An 18,382-nucleotide genomic window follows, 5' to 3' on the forward strand; every position below is an offset into this window, starting at 1 on the left:
GTTTAATCATCTCTTTTACATCCATTCCTCCCCCTGTCTTCATTTGTCTACCAACTCTGTGGTATTGTACTCTCCTAAGCACTTAGTAAAGTGCTCTGCACACAGTAAGCGCTCAGATACTAGTAGTACTACTACCGATAATAATGATAATTGCGGTACTTAAGTGCTTACTATGTGCCAGGCACTGTATTAAGTGCCAGGGTGAGAAGCACCATGGCATAGTGGATAAAGCACGTGCCTGGGAGTGAGACGGTCATGGGTTCTAATCCTGGATCTGCCACTTGTCAACTGTGTGACCTTGGGCAAGCCACTTCACTTCTCTAGGCCTCATTCATTCATTCAATCGCATTTATTGAGCGCTTACTGTGTGCAGAGCACTGTACTAAGCGCTTGGGAACTACAAGTTGGCAACATATAGAGACAGTCCCTACCCAACAGTGGGCTCACAGTCTAGAAGGGGGAGACAGAGAACAAAACAGTTACCCATCTGTAAAATGGGGATTAAGACTATGAGCCCCACATGGGACAACCTGATTCTCTTGCATCTATCCCAGTACTTAAAACGGTGCTTGGCACATAACGATAATAATAATAATGGCATTTATTAAGCGCTTACTATGTGCAGAGCACTGTTCTAAGCATTGGGGAGGTTACAAGGTGATCAGGTTGTCCCACGGGGGGCTCACAGTCTTAATCCCCATTTTACAGATGAGATAACTGAGGCCCAGAGAAGTGAAGTGACTTGCCCAGAGTCACACAGCTGAGAGTTGCTGGAGCCGGAATTTGAACCCATGACCTCTGACTCCAAAGCCCGGGCTCTTTCCACTGAGCCACACTGCTTCTGCTTAGGTTGCTGAGCCACGCTGCTTAGGGTACCGAGGAGGGAGCTGACTGAGGGAATCCTCTAAAGCCCCCTTTAATAAATCGAGGATTACTTTCTCTTCTGGAGAATTTACCTTTCCCCTATTAAATATATTTCTTGTCTTGACACGCTCATCTACGGTTTACTCGGTTTTACTGAGAAGTTCGGGAAAACTAATAATTGAGTGACTTTTTATTCCTCGCTGCTGCGGGATTACTGTTGTGGTGTCACTTTAGATAAAGATCTGCCTGCTTTTTTCATTATAAACCATAATTGTCAGAGATTTCTCATTCAGCTATCTCAAGACAGACGCCACCGGTCCTGAAAATTTCAGTGTAAATTAAAACCGTCACCTTTCCTTAGCATTTCCTTGGGATGGAATTTTTAACTCACAGTAAAAACGGGGGGAGATTAAAAAAAAAATCAAAGTTGACTGGGTCTCTTTTTCCAACAACCATTTGGAGTGATCTCTGAAATTCCTTAATCCGTGTGGATCCTGATGGAAAATCTGGGGTTGGTTCGGCCTTATGCCCCGTGGTTAATGGGCGCAAGGCCTGGTGAGATGCAGTGTAGCTCAATGGCTACAGCACAGGCCTGGGAATCAGAAAGACCTGGATTCTAATCCTGGCTCCGCCACCCGTCGGTTGTATGACCCTGGTCTAGTCACTTTGTTTCTCATTCACCTCAACCGTAAAATGGAAATTAAGACAGTGAGCCCCACGTGGGAGAGGGAGACTGTGAGCCCGTTCTACACTGTGAGCCCTTTGTGGGGCAGGAATTGTCTCCAATGGTTGCTGAGTTGTACTTTCCAAGCGCTTAGTACAGTGCTCTGCACACAGTAAGCGCTCATTAAATGTGATTGAATGAATGAATGAACCCTCTGGACTGTATGCTCGTTGTGGGCAGGGAATATGTCTGTTTATTGTTGTATTGTACTCTCCCAAGCACTTAGTACACAGAAGAGGCTCAATAAATATGACTGAATGAACGGAGGGGACCGTCCTCCTGGGCTTCGGCTGATCTGTCCGTGTGCGACACTGTCGGGCGTTGGGGCATCCAGGATTTTGGTTGCTATCAGTGGCCACCCTAGTAAGAGAGGGTCCTGGGGGTAGGGAGGGCTGGGGAGGAGGATGGCCGGGGGGGTGATTTTCCAGAGAAAATTCCTGTGCTGTCGACCCTCTGAAGCAAGGCTTGAGGAACAGGGGCTCTCTCCACCCCAACCAACAAGTGCATCAGTCCCCTGCTGATGTGGCCTGCTTCGGGGCCGGCTTCATGACTAGCGGGATGAACAACATTCCCATTGTGTTGGGAAACCAGCTTTTCTGTCACCATAGGCCTCCCTTTCAAAAAAAAAATCTAATAGTATTTGTTAAGAGGTTACTATGGGCCAGGCACTGTACTAAGGGCTGGGGTGGAGGTGAGCTTCCCAGAGTGGTCACATTCCAAGTCCCACATATATGTATATATGTTTGTACATATTTATTACTCTATTTATTTATTTTGCTTGTACATATCTATTCTATTTATTTTATTTTGTTAGTATGTTTAGCTTTGTTCTCTGTCTCCCCCTTTTAGACGGTGAGCCCACTGCTGGGTAGGGACTGTCTCTGTGTGTTGCCAACTTGTACTTCCCAAGCGCTTAGTACAGTGCTCTGCACACAGTAAGCGCTCAATAAATATGATTGATGATGATGATGAATAATAATAATAATGGCATTTATTAAGCACTTACTATGTGCCAAACACTGCTCTAAGCACTGGGGAGGTTACAAAGTGATCCAATTGTCCCATGGGGGGCTCACAATAATAATATATAATTATATTATATTATAATTATAATAATATTATATTATAATATTATAATTATATTGTATTATAATATAATATATTATATTGTATAATAATAATAATGATGGCACTTATTAAGCTCTTACTATGTGCCCAACACTGTTCTAAGCACTGGGCAAGGTAATCAGGTTGTCCCACGGGGGGCTCACAGTCTTAATCCCCATTTTACAGATGAGGGAACTGAGGCCCAGAGAAGTCAAGTGACTTGCCCAAAGTCACACAGCTGACAATTGGCAGGTCCAGAATTTGAACCCATGACCTCTGACTCCAAAGCCCGCGCTCTTTCCACTGAGCCACGCTGCTTCTCATCTTAATCTTAATCACAGTCACAATCTTAATCCCCATTTGGTAGATGAGGCAACCGAGGCACAGAGAAGTGAAGCGACTTGCCCAGGGTCACACAGCAGACAAGTGGCCGAGTCGGAATTAGAACCCAGGTCCTCTGATACTAACCCGATCTCTATACAGAGGCCATGATGCTGCCAAATCACTCAGGAGTAGCAGCTCTAGCAGCAAAACAGTTGTATTCAACTGAGTGCATGACACTGCACAACAAACAGAGACTTTCCTGAGATCGCGAAAAGTTCAGCAGATGACAGAACACACTGTGCATTTTACGCTTCATGAAAAAACAAAGACCTTACTGGTTAGAGCCTTTGGGAATTAATCAAACCTTAAACAAGAGAATAAAACAAAACGGTCTTTTTCTCATTTCTAGTTCGAATTTAGCGTTGGCTCTATTAGAAGTGTTGATGGTGGATTTCCGAGTGAGCCACCTCCTACAACTCTGAAAACTCCCTGAGGGCAGAGGTGAAGGGCCACGACCCAAGAATGAGCAGAAAATCAAGGATATGATTTTGTATTCCTCGTCGGGTGAAGGGTTGTTTTCCAAGATTATAGTGGTGACTTCTGAGCCTTGCTTAGGGCCTCAGGCAGCCAACATGGCAAGGTAGGGCAGGTGGCTGGTTCCAAACATAATAATAATAATAACGATGGTATTTGTTAATCGCTTACTATGTGCCAAGCACTGTTCTGAGTCCTCGGGTAGATACAAGGTCATCAGATCGGACACAGTCCCTGTCCCACATGGGGCTCACAGACTTAACCCACATTTTATAGCTGAGGTAACTGAGGCCCAGAGAAGTTAAGTGACTTGCCCATGGCCACAGAGCAAGACTGCGGCGGCGAAGAGGGCAGAAGGGGTGGACCAGACACTTTTCCAGTGAGAGGGCTCTTCCCATTAATAATAATAATGATAGCATTTATTAAGCGCTCACTATGTGCCAAGCACTGTTCTAAGCACTGGGAAGGCTCCGGGAAAAGCTCTCAGCCCTAACGCTATCACCTCCCTTGACCCAGATGAAAATCTTACACCTTTCTCTCAGGGTGAGAAGTGGTGGGTGGCCTAGTGAATAGAGCACACAACTGGGAGTTAGGAGACCTGGGTTCAAATCCCACCTCTACTTTGTGCCTGCTGTGGGACTTTGGTCAAGCCACTTAACTTCTCTGTGCCTCAGTTCCCTCATCTGCAACGTGGGAACTCAATATCTGTTCTCTCTCCTACTTAAATGGTGAGCCCCAAGCGGGGCTGGATTATCTTGTATCTACCCCAGTACTTTGAACAGTGCTTGGCACATAGAAAGTGCTGAACAAATATGACAAATGTCATTGTCATTATCATCATTATTATTATAATTACTGATTCTTACTTGGGGCAAGTCTGTTAAAAAAAGGATTGACTAAATACCTGTTCTCCCTTCCCCTAGAATGTGAGGCCTGGATGGGATGAGAACTATCCAACCCAATCATTTTTTGTTGGGGTTTTTTTTAATGGTATTTGTCAAGTGTTTACTATGTGCAAGGCACTGTACTAATGCTGGGTTAGTTCAAGGTTGGACACAGTCCATGTACCACATAGGGCTCACAATCCTAATCTCCATTTTACAGATGAGGTAACTGAGGCCCAGAGAAGTGAAGGGACTTGCCCAAGGTCACACAGCAGGCAAGTGGCAGAGCCAGGAACAGAACCTATGACCTTCACACAACAGACAGGTGGCTGAGTCGGGATGATGATGATGATGGCATTTATTAAGCGCTTACTATGTGCAAAGCACTGTTCTAAGCACTAGGGAGGTCACTGAGGAACTGGTGAACTGAGGGCCAGTGAACCTCTGGTTAGCCAGACGTTTTATAGAAAACACGCTTTTGGCTCCGGGAGGCACGGCAAGGCGGCCATATCAATATTCGGATTGTACTTTTTGCATTCGAAATGATAGCTTATACATTTTTAATATCTCAAAGTCAGCTAAAAACAAGCCATCTAGAGCAAGCCAAAACCAACCCCCTTAAAATTTTACCAGGAAGCTCTTGGAGGGCCTCAGTTTGAGAGAAAAGCCAATTTAGCTCAAATTCCTGCAGCATCTGATCCACGAGGCAAGTTTCCCTCTGCTCGAACGCTGCTGCAATCATTTAATTAGCTCTGTCGTTTGTTTTATATTGAAATATAATTTGGGGAGTTTTCATGTACCTACATTTGTAAAGATTGCATTTCTGCAATCGAAAGTCTTCATTATTCATAATGAAAACCTCTACCTCCCCAAACACTGTAAAATGGCATGGCTGCTCTGTTTTGGGGATATTGTTTTTCCTTTTCTAATACCAGCTTATTAATCAGATGGTTTTCCACTTGTTTCAGGGGACGTTCCCCTACTTTCTGCTATTTGCTGAATTTCAGATGGAACCCCCTCCCCTCCGATGAGGACACACCTGAGAACAACCAAAAGCAACCAAGATTACTCGAATATTTTCCCCGTGATTACAATCCTAATGGGTGGCACTGTGGCCCAGGGGAGGGAACACAGGTCTGGAAGTTATGATCATGATAATGACGATATTTGCAAAACCCTTACTATGTGCCAAACACTGTTCTAAGCGCTGAGGTAGATACAAGGTAACCAGGTTGTTCCACAGGGGGCTCACAGTCTTCATCCCCATTTTACAGATGAGGAAACAGAGGCACAGAGAACTTAAGTGACTCTCCCAAAGTCACACGGCTGGCAAGCGTCAGCAGCGTGGCTCAGTGGAAAAAGCCCGGGCTTTGGAGTCAGAGGTCATGGGTTCAAATCCCGGCTCCGCCAATTGTCGGCTGTGTGACTTTGGGCAAGTCACAACTTCCCTGTGCCTCAGTTCCCTCATCTGTAAAATGGGGATTAAGACTGTGAGCCCCCCGTGGGACAACCTGATCACCTCCTAACCTCCCTAGTGCTTAGAACAGTGCTCTGCACATAGTAAGCGCTTAATAAATGCCATTATTATTAGGTGGCAGAGTCTGGATTAGAACCCACGACCTCTTGACTTCCAAGTCTGTGCTCTTTCCACTAAGCCACGCTGTAGGATGTGAGGGTGCCGGCCCCAGCTCAGCCACTGGCCTGCTAGGTGACCTTGGGTAAGTCATTTACCCTCCGTCTGAGCCTCAGTGTCCCTCATTGAGAAAACTGGCATTCAATACATGCTCTCCCGCCCTCTTCCACAATCACCCTCCTGTGGAACATAGATTATGTATGACATGAACATAATAAAATTATTCATGGAGAGAGGCAGAAGGCTTTAACAAACCAAAACGTGGGGGCATGGAATATGTCTGTTGCATTGCTACACTGTACTTTCCAAAGTGCTTAGTAAGTGCTCTACACCACTAAGCACTCGATAAATACAAAAATAATAATAATCATGGCATTTTATTAAGCACTTACTCTGTGCAAAGCACTGTTTTAAGAACTGGGGAGGTTACAAGGTAATCAGGTTGTCCCACGGGGGGCTCACAGTCTTAATCCCCATTTTACAGATGAGGGAACTGAGGGACATAGAATCAATCAATCAATCAATCAATCATATTTATTGAGCACTTACTGTGTGCAGAGCACTGTACTAAGCGCTTGGGAAGTACAAGTTGGCAACATATAGGGACACTCCCTACCCAACAGTGGGCTCATAGTCTAAAAGGGGGAGACAGAGAACAAAACCAAACATACTAACAAAATAAAATAAATAGAATAGATATGTACAAGTAAAATAAATAAATAAATAGAGTAATAAATATGTACAAAGATATATACATATATACAGGTGCTTTGGGGAAGGGAAGGAGGTAAGATGGGGGCATGGAGAGGGGGACGAGGGGGAGAGGTGAAGTGAAGTGACTTGCCCAAAGTTACACAGCTGACAATTGGCAGGCCCAGGATTCTAACCCATGACCCCTGACTCAAAAAGCCCGGGCTCTTTCCACTGAGCCACGCTGCTTCTCAATAGACATACTGATTGTTCAGTACTATTAATCAATCACTAGTATTTATTGAGTGCCTCTTTTTTTGTTGTTTTTTTTTTTTACATGGCCTTTTTTAAGCACTTACTTTGTGCCAGGCACTATACTAACCCCTGAGGTAGGTACAGGCTAGTCAGGTTGGATGGTCCATGTCCCAGATGGGGCTCATGGTCTTAATCCCCATTTTACGGACGAGATGACTGGAGCCCAGAGAAGTGAAGTGACTTTCCCAAGGTCACACGGCAGGCAAGCGGGGGAGCTGGGATTAGAACCCAGGTCCTCTAACTCCCAAACCCACTGAGCTACGCCGCTTCTCACGTTGCTTTAGTATCGTTAGCAATTACTGCAGTGATTTCCCACATTTGCTTGTGTTGTATCAAAGAAAAACATGGTGGCATATGTTCACCCTTTATCCCTGGGAATTAGCAACTGGTAGCTATCTTCTCCTGTTTCAAAGGATCAAATTCCGGCTTCAAGATATCACCCGGAGGTGACAGAAAGGGAAGTATTTGTTTATACAGAAAGGAAGAAATCTGTCAGGAACACAATGGAAAACCCAAACCATGAGAGTTGAAAAGTTACAGTGATCTGGCATTTAACAGAATAATAATAATGGTATTTTTTAAGCACTGGGGTGGATACGAGAAAATCAGGTTGGACACAATCAATCAATCACTCAATCGTATTTATTGAGCGCTTACTGTGTGCAGAGCACTGTACTAATCGCTTGGGAAGTACAAGTTGGCAACATATAGAGACGGTCCCTACCCAACAGTGGGCTCACAGTCTAGAAGAGTGGGCTCACAGTCTAGAAGCTGTCCCTGACACAGTCCCTGTCCCATGTGGGACTCACATCTCGAGCTCCATTTTACAGATGAAATAAGTGAGGCAAAGAGAAGTGAAGTGATTTGCCCAAGGTCACACAGCAGACAAGTAGCGGAGCCAGGATTAGAACCCAAGACCTTTCGACTCCCAGGGCCTTGCTGTAGCCACTACTCCAGATCCCACGCTGTTGTGTCAGGGTCCTGACAGTCTATTTTTCATATTTTCACCCCCCTAGCAGGTTTATATCTGAACAGACCATCTTCAGGACAAACCAAGATCTGCTCAGTGAAGCCCCGTTTTATTTAACACAGCATTCACTGTCAATCAGGGAGATCGTAATTACAAAATAATGAACGCCGCATGGACCCATTCTAAAAATACCCTGACATCTGAGTCACAGAGAGTTAGAGCTCAGATGCCCAAAGAATCGTCCCAGGTCCATGTGAATCTCAACAACCGAGAGTGCCGCATGGGGAAAAAAAAATCTCTTCTTGTCAATCAGAAGATGATCTTATGCTGGGGTAGACCGAAAATGTAGACCGCACTTGGATTGTATGTGATCCAACTATAAAAAAATGCTATTTTCCACATTAGTGAAGTAATTGCTCATGAAAATCATTAGTTAAGAATATTTTTGAGTGGCATTAAGGTTAATAGGTTAATTGCCTCTGAAAAATTATTTTGATTGGCATCTGACTGGTTCATTTAAGGTAGCCCTGGAGCAAGCCAAACTAGTAGCAGCGTAGCTAGAGAAGCAGCGTGGCTTAGTGGAAAGAGCACGGGCATGGGAGTCGGAGGTTGTGGGTTCTAATCCGGGCTCCGCCACTTGTCAGCCGTGTGCTTTTGAGCATGTCACTTACCTTCTCTGTGCCTCAGTTACCTCATCTATAAAATGGGGATTAAGACTGTGAGCCCTGCATGGGATAACCTGATTACCTGGGACCTACTCCAGCGCTTAGAATGATGCTTGGCACAAAGTTTCTAACAAATACTATTTGTTTTGTTAGTATGTTTGGTTTTGTTCTCTGTCTCCCCCGTTTTAGACTGTGAGCCCACTGTTGGGTAGGGACTGTCTCTATATGTTGCCAATTTGTACTTCCCAAGCGCTTAGTACAGTGCTCTGCACATAGTAAGCGCTCAATAAATACGATTGATGATGATGATGATATTATTATTATTATTATTATTATTATTATTATTATTATCTTGCTCTCTCCTTCGGGGCAGGATGGAGGCTAGTTTCACAAGTGCCCTTTTCCCCCCAAGCTCATCTGCACAGCAAAGGAGAAACAATAAAATAGCAATTATACATCCGCTGGTCAGACTCCAGCATAAGGATTAGCTAAAGGGATACAACAAAATAATAATAATAATGGTATTCGTTAAATGCTTATTATTCTGTTCCTGAGGTACAGGTGATTCAGATTGGCTGACACCAATGCCTGATTTTTTTTGTTGTTTCGTTTTTCTCTTTTTTGTTATTCGTTAAGCATCTGCTATCAATCAATCAAATCGTATTTATTGATAGCTTACTGTGTGCAGAGCACTGTACTAAGTGCTTGGGAAGTACAAGTTGGCAACATATAGAGACAGTTCCTACCCAACAGTGGGCTCACAGTCTAGAAGACAGGCACCTTACTAAGTGCTGGGGTAGACAAGATAAGCGAGTCGGACACTATCCCTGTCCCACATAGCATTCACATTCTTAATCCCCATTTCACAGATGAGGCAACCAAGGCGCACAGAGAAGCCAAGTGACTTGCTCTGAGCTCCACAGCAGACGAGCGGCAGAACCAGAACTAGAACCCAGGTCCTCTGACTCTCAGACCACAGTGCTTTTCAGCTCACTCTCAAGGCCTGACAGAGCACCAAGGTCCGCTCACCTGGCCTACTGTGAGTAGCGTCTCCAGGTCCTCAAAAACACATTTTGTTTTTTTTCTCCAGAAATGACTGACTCACCGTCAAAAAACGAGCAATGTTAATAGCAAAATGATTTCCAGGCAGCAGGAGAAGCTGATGAGTAGAGCTGAGGGAGGTTGTCAGCCCACAACTCCCTTGTCTGGTTTTCGGTCAGTCATCAGATTCTGTACACTACTGCAGACTTCATCTCCCCCTCATTTTTAAACAGATGGGAACGAAAAAGACCGAAAAACGTAGACAGGCATCGCCAGTCCCCGCGGCAGTTCTTTACGAGGCTTGACACCGCCAGGTCCTCCCAATCGAACAATCAATCCTTCGGGGACCCATCTCCTGGTCACCATACTTAGAGTTGGGCTTTTTTCTCCCGGGGGCTCGGATGAGTGGAAGGAAGCCACATAAAACAAGAGAGAAAGTGTAGGAATGTTCCTGAGTGTCTAACCTACTGCTAGAGAGCCTCACAAAGAAGCCCTCCTCTAATAATAATAATACTAATAATACTAATAATACTAATAATAAATGGCAATGATTAAGCACTTAATAATAATAATGGCATTTATTAAGCGCTTACTATGTGCAAAGCACTGTTCTAAGCGCTTGGGAAGTTACAAGGTGATCAGGTTGTCCCACATGGGGCTCACAGTCTTAATCCCCATTTTACAGATGAGGTCACTGAGGCACAGAGAAGTTAAGTGACTTGCCCAAAGTCACACAGCTGGCAATTGGCAGAGCTGGGATTTGAACCCATGACCGCTGACTCCAAAGCCCGGGCTCTTTCCATTGAGTCACGCTGCTTCTCAAAAAAAAAATAATAATAATGGCATTTATTAAGCGCTTACTATGTGCAAAGCACTGTTCTAAGCACTGAATATTATTATCTCAGCACTCCTAGATGACTTATTCTAAACCCTCCTGTGTACTTACAATTTTTTTTAACTCTCATACCAGGGAGGGGATTAGAACCCAGGCCTCCCGCCTTTCAAGGCTGTTACCTTTGTGAGGCCTGCTGTGGCCTCGAGGAAAACTAACAGCCTTGAAAGGCTTCCCAGTGGAACAGCCAGCTGTCCTTTCTTGCTACAAAGAGACTTCCGCTCTTTTCTTTATGGTATTTGTTAAGCACTTACCACATAGGTATCAAGCTCCATTCTAAGCACTGAGGTAGATACAAGTTAATTTAGCTAGATTCAGTCCCTCTCTCCCACATGGGGTTCACAGTCTGAGGAGGAGGGAGAATGTACTGAATCTCCATTTTTTTGCAGTTGAAGAAACTGAGGCACGGATAAGTAAAGTGACTTTCCCGAGAACACAGAGCAAACAAGTGATGGAGCAGGGATTAGAACCCAGGTCCTCTGGCTTTCAGGCCTGTGTTCTACCTACTAAGCAACACTGCTTCCCAGAGAGGGCACACTTGGAAGACGTCCAAATACCTCAAATGCCCATCCGTGACCAGCACGATCCAGTCTCTGGCCGTGGAACTCAGAAAACTGACTACAGTGAATGGAGAAATATATGCATAATATTTAAAATATATATGCAGGCCAACATGCTTATCTAAACAGATATATCTTTGTTAATGCTCTTCTCTGCATTAACAAGGAAGGAGTGTGGTCTAGTGCACAGAGCCCGGGCCTGGGAATTGGTAGGACCTGGGTTCTAATCCCAGCTCTGCCACTTGCCTGTTGTGTGACCTTGGGCAAGTCACTTCTCTGGGCCTCAGTTACCTCATCTGTAAAATGCGGATCAAGAATGTGAGCCCCATGTGGCACATTTTTCTTTACCACGTAATACTAACCAAGTAAAAAAAATTGTTTTCCAGAAACTCTATTTTCTATCAGCTAATGGTGCCCTTCTCAGAAGAATGAAGAGGGTTCTGTAACAAGCTGGAGATGTCTTGGGCTCCTAGGGAAAAACGACTGCTTCTTTGGTTCCAACGAGGACTTCACTGCTCCCTCCAGAGCCTTTTCTGCCAATCAAGTTCCAGGCTGCAGGGAAACGGTTTTGCTATTGAAAGGCCCAATTCCATGATAGATATCACTCTAAGTGGTATTCCAATAACAACTATATTCTCAAAAAAAAATCCTTGTTCCAGCAAGGATCTTTCTTGACAGCAACAGTGATATTTAGAAAAATGAACAGCCAACCCCGGGAATTCCCATTATCAAGAAACAGTACGTTCCAAGAAACAACATAGCCTAATGTCTCTTGCTTGATTCTCTAGGCTTGCATACTCTGAAACTCATTTCTGCAGTTGCTCACCCTCTTCCTTCCAAAATGCCATTTGCATAAACAGTCCATCTCCTGACGCATGCAGGAATAATCTTTTGTGTGTGTCCTACTGCTTGGAACCTAATTTGGTCACAAAAATCTTCAAAGTGCTGTTTTCTGTGCTTAGGGGTTGCTTTCAGCTGGGAACGAGGCAAGCCCACAGCTCCGGGAGGAAATGGGCGTTGGTTTGTGTGACCAGTTCCTGGAAAAGAAACGCTCTCATGGAAAAGCCAGTCAAGCGTTCCATTAGTTGCTAAAACCAAGAATACAAGTCAGCCTATTATATTTGCAATTTCGGCCATTTCATTTGTTATAAATGAAAGTATTGCGGGATTAGAAACCATGACCTCTGATTCCCAGGCCGGGGCTCTTTCCCCTAAGTCACACTGCTTCTCTAATAGTACACTACACTATCACATTAAAAAGACATAATCCCTGCCCACAACGAGCTCATCATCATCATCAATCACATTTATTGAGCACTTACTGTGTGCAGAGCACTGTACTAAGCGCTTGGGAAGTACAAGTTGGCAACATATAGAGACAGTCCCTACCCACCAGTGGGCTCACAGTCTAAAACGGGAAGATGGATACTAATATAAATAGATAATAAATAAATATAAGAAGGGCTCAGAGGGTTCCGGTGCAACTCCACAGTCCCATCAGGATGAGTCGCCTTTCACACGCAGTCATTTTCCCCAATACAAATGTTTGTCCAATTGAGATAAATAGGCAGGCTTAAAGGCTGAGCTTCTTCAGAAGGAGGACTCCTAGAGCCCGGCCCTAGGAGTCAGAAGATCATGGGTTCTAGTCCCGGATCTGCCACTTGTCAGCTGCGTGACCTTGGGCAAGTCACTTAACTTTTCTGTGCCTCAGTTCCCTCATCTGGAAAATGGGGATTAAGACTGTGAGCCCCGTTTGAGACAGGGACTTTGTCCAATCCAAAAATCTTGTACCTACCCTGTTGCTTAGAACAGTGCCTGGCACATAGTAAGCACTTAGATACCGTAATTATTATTATTATTATTATCCTGACTGGAAAAATCCACCTCACAGGGTCAGTGCTGCCTGAGAAGGAGCCCATTGCATAATAGCTGATGCCCTCTACCCAGGGAATACCAGCCAACTTGCATGCAATCTGCCCGGCCTCCAGACTCTGCCCACACTACCGAAACAGTAAATTGTATTTATTGAGAGCTTACTGTGTGCAGAGCACTGTACTAAGAGCTCGGGAGAGTACAGTAAAACAATAAATGGACATATTCCCTTCTCAAAATGAGCTTACAGTCTAGAGGGGGAGACAGACATTAATAAAAATAAATGACAGATACGTACATAAGTGCTGTGGGACTGCAGGGGGGGAGGAATAAAGGGAGCAAGTCAGGGTGACGCAGAAGGGAGTGGGAGAAGAGGAAAGGAGGGCTTAGTCAAAGAAGACCTCTTGGAGGATATGTACTGCTTTGAAGTAATTCAAATTTGAAGCATTCAAAGTAATGCTTTGAAGAAGGAGAGAATAATTTTCTGTTGGATACGAGGAGGGAGGGCATTCCAGGCCAAACTAACCCAAAGGTGGGAGTGAGCCATCCACGCCTACTCGGGACTTAATGCTGGATCTCACGCTTCACATGAAATTTCCCCCAGGTACATTCCCCGCAATTTACCGCTCATTATTTACTAGAGGTTTCGCCTCCGCCTAAAGATCCTGAAGTAACCAGGGGTGATGTTTTCTAAAATGAGAACCTTTATAGATTTAAACAGAAACTCTGGCTTCTTTTACACTCCCCCTTTTATCAAAGAAATGTTTGGATGTCAAAATATCTATCGTGGTGGAAGCATAAATAATCCTTTATTCCACCATCAAGGACACTATCCTAAAGAGAAAATCACATTCTTAATGATCTAATTTTGATTGGAAATCTTGGTAAATATCTTGCAACACCTCCGTCTGAGTCTCTGCCTAAAGGAGGAAATGGATTTTTGGTCCTTTTGAGTCAAAGCTTCTTCCCTTCCCCAGGGTCTGAATCTGGGAGAGCAAGCATTTTGTCAGGGAAGAGGTTGGAAGGGGATGAAGGAGCTAGAACTGCAACTGTGCCTTCTGAGGGAGAAGATGGATGATGAATACCCTTCCACCTTAACTCTGTATAACACTGAGCATTTATGGGGAAAAAAAGTGTAGCAGATTTCTTTTCCTTCATAATAGTCAAATATCAGTCATCAGATCCTACTTTCCCTGTTCACACTAGGGCAAAGACTGAGCGGGACAATGGAAAAGGATGAGAGGAGTAAGGAAAAAGAGGAAGAAGGAAGGAGGGAAAAGGAAGAGAGGAGTAAGGAAAAAGAGGAAGAAGGAAGGAGGGAAAAGGAAGAGAGGAGGAAGAAACTGGGTCGCCTCCTCCACCGTTTCTTCCTCCTTCTTGCTGATTGCAGAGGGCCCAGGGGTCCCTCCCCAGGCTTCCCAACTCTGCCAGGAAAACTGGGAAGACCCTCCCCCAATACCCCAGTCCTCAGGAAGCTCCCTCCTATTCTCCCTTCACTTTGAGCTCCAGAAATGAGGATGTTAGATGCAAAATCCAACTGGGCCCAGCTGGGCCTGGCTAACATCCATCTTTCTTCCGTCCCATAGAAGTGACATTTCGTTGAATGAGTAAGCCCACTTCCTACAGGCTGGGATCCAGTAGCGGGTATTCCCGTCCCACCCAGGAAACGGCTCTGAGCACAAGGAAGTGGGTGCCAATAGTTCATATTTATTACACTAAATGTTTATTTATGTATTTATTCCCTCTGAGAAGCAGCACTTGTCTGCTGTGGGAACTTGGGCAACTCACTTCACTTTTCTGTGCCTCGGACACCTTCTCTGTACAATGGGGACTAAGACTTTCAGCCCCTTGTGGCACAGGGACTGTGACCAGCCTGAATCCCTTTTATACAGAAGCAGCGTGGCTTAATGGAAAGAGCCCGGGCTTGGGATTCAGAGGTCATGGGTTCTAATCTCAGCTCTGCCACTTGTCAGCTGTGTGACTTTGGGCAAGTCACATCACTTCTCTGGGCCTCAGTTCCCTCATCTGTAAAATGGGGATGAAGACTGTGAGCTCCACATGGGACAAACTGATAATCTTGTATCCACCCCAGCCTTAGAACAGTGCTTGGCCCATAGTGCCTAACAAATACCATTATTATTATTATTATTATTTTATTATTATTATTTACTTCAGTGCTTAGAACAGTGTCTGGCACAAAGTAAGCATTTAACCAATACCAGAAAAACATACCTGTTCTCCCTTCTACTTTGACTGTAAGCCCCACGTGGGAATGGGCCTGTGTCAGGCCTGATTAACTTGTATGTACCCCGGCTCTTGCAACAGGGCTTGACACGTAGTAAATGCTTGACTAATACCACTATTATTAGGAAACACTATGGCTAAAGAAGACACCAGAAACTCTTTTTGGCGTGACCAGTGAGTGTCACGTCTCTGCCACCTTGAGAAAGTGGCTGCGCCCATTTCAGAGATGGAGAAATGAAGGTGGGGAGGAGGCTGGGTAACAGGTTTGATCTGGATGGACTCGACAGTCAAGGGGAGAGCTCCAAAGTGTGTCTTTTGCACCCCAAACCACAGATTCTGGCTCTCCTGACGCCTAACGCCCAAGCTTGCTTTCACCTCAAACTCAAAATCAGTCAGCCAGTGAATCATATTGATTGAGCACTTACTGAGTGCTGAGCACTATACTAAGCACGTGGGAGAGTCCAATATAACAATACAACAGACACATTCGCTGTCCACAGTGAGTTTACCATCTCAACTGCAAGATGCTTGTCCATTTGGAAACTCAAGAAAGGTTGGATTTCTCGGTTTCGATCACAAAAACCTCACCGATATTTTTGTGTTTTCTTTCGACAATATAATCAACACGCGAATCCCAGTATCTTTGAAGAAACAATTTCAGTTTTGCCTGCAGTTCCAATATAGAGTGGATTATTGCAGTGAATTTCTCACAGTAGCAAAGATTCCTGCAGGGAAGGCTCCAGGCAGCTGAAACCCCATTCCACAGGACGGTTTTTCAACAGCATAAATTGGATTTCTTGTTGGAAAAATTTGCCCAGATTTCCCAAGGCATAAATCTAGTCTCTTGGTGTGTCCAGGCCCAGGAGACCGCCATTTGAGGTTCTCCTTCATGGTGAACAGAATGTAAACAATCTAATGTACGAGGTTGTCATATTCACGGCAGTGTTCCGATAAAAGGAGACAGTCCTACTTTTTAAACTATCCAGAGTGCAAAACTGTTTTAGAAAGGAGGCCAAAAGGAGCTTTGTGAATGAGTGCAATTTGGTTTTCTTTTGCATTTTTGCATTTTCTTTTGCATTTTGCGTTTCTGTACTTTTCCCTGAAATTAAAAAAAAAAAACCACGAGCAACTGAGGAACAGAGAAGAAGCTAGATTTAGATGGATTGACCAGTGGCTATTCAAGATAATTCTGGGAGACCTGCAAGACTTGGCAAATTCCAATTCAGTTCACAAAGCTGTGGGGAAATATCTGTCAGTTTATTCAACCTATACATTATCCCAGAATTTTCTAGTTTAAGTTTTAATACAATTCATTCAACCCTAACTCAGATCTATTTATTGCCCTACCATTTGATAGATTAATGCATACATTTTGTTTACAAGTTAACTATCCCCAAAATACTTGATACAAGCTCATAAAAATTAGCAGCCCCCTAAAGCACTTCAAAGAGGTTCTTTAAAGGAACCAAAATAGCCTCCTTCTGCTTTAAAAATCACCAGTGCCTTTCTAGATCCAGGAACAAAATCAGTGATATTTACTGAGTTCTTACTGTGTGTGGAACACTGTACTAAGTGCTTGGGAGAGTACATGACAACAGAATTAGGAGACATTCCTCGCCTACAACGAGCTTACAAAATGAAACAGAGAGAACTCTATCTATGAGCGTGTCAAGAGGTGGTCTTAGAGGAAACATAATTGTATACAGCGAGCCATTTACCAAATGACAAATGCTAGAGAAGCAATGTGGCTTAGTGGAAAGAGTCCAAGGCTGGGCATCAGAGGACCTGGGTTCTAATTCCGGCTCTACCGCTTGCCTGCTATGACATCTTGGAAAAGTCACTTAACTTGTGGATGGAGCACAGGACTGGGAGTCGGTAGAACCTGGGTTCTAATCCGGACGCCACCACTCGTCTGCCTTGTGATTTTGGTAAAGTCACTTCACTTCTCTAGGCCACCACCTACAAACACCACAATTAATCAATGAAGTTCTTCAACCCATAAGGACGGCAAAACCATACACTCCTGGAGGGCAAGGGCCATGCTTACTAACTCTATTATTGTTCTCACCCAAGCACTCAGTACAGTGCCCTCAACAGAGCAGGTGCTCACTAATTGCTCTTGATGGTGAGGATGAGGATGAGAATAAATGTAAAGCACTCAGCTCTGACCCTGCAAGAGTAGAGAAGTTGCCTTGTGCTGCCAGGACTAAGTAACAACAAATGTGTGCAAAATATCTTCACGGCAGCCCAGAATAAAACAGCCCATTTTTGGTAACAACTGTCAGCAACTGGGCCAACAGCGTGCATTGCTTACTTCTAAAATGCCACTCAGAATCATTAATTTTGGAAGGCACATTCTTAAAACCTCTCAGGCTCCTTCTCTCCCTGACTAAAGGAGAAAGATTAGATCGGGTGTCATTAAACATATAAAGAGAGGGGACAGAAAGTTGAAAATACCGAGTTGACTATAACTTGTACTATGTTCCATGCGCTTAAAAAAAACCACTTGATTTATACAGGGGGTAAATTCAAGTTTTCCTTTGTTATACATCAGGGCTGTACTTTTATAGACATTTTCCCAACCTCCACTTTTCTGTAGTGTTCTCAGTAGACTGAGGAGGTGTATAACAATTTCCTGCAGCCTCCACTCCATTGACTTCATATTGGTTCCCCAGCCCGCTTGATTTCTCCAACCATGTTTCATTACTTACGAGGGGCTGTTTTTCTCCTTCCCAAGTGAGTCTCCCTCAGCCCGTCCATCAACCTCGGCACTGCATGGTCTGTGAAGTGCTCTGCTTTCGGATTGGCGGGCACTATGGATTTCACCAGCGGGGAGCTTCCCTGTTGGCAGGGACCACGGTGATGGAGTCTCTGGGAGGCTTTGGGCCTGGGCATTCAGGACTGGATCCTTGGGAAGGGCCCCGATTCTACCAATCAATCAATCAATTGTATTTATTGAGTGCTTACTGTGTGCAGAGCACTGTACTAAGCTACCACCGGTGACTGGTAGCCCGAGCGGCGCCACATGCCCCCGCTCGTCCTTGCCAGTAGTGTTCTCGCTGA

This window comes from Tachyglossus aculeatus, chromosome 15 (assembly GCF_015852505.1).
Source record: "Tachyglossus aculeatus isolate mTacAcu1 chromosome 15, mTacAcu1.pri, whole genome shotgun sequence".
Lineage (NCBI taxonomy): Eukaryota > Metazoa > Chordata > Mammalia > Monotremata > Tachyglossidae > Tachyglossus > Tachyglossus aculeatus.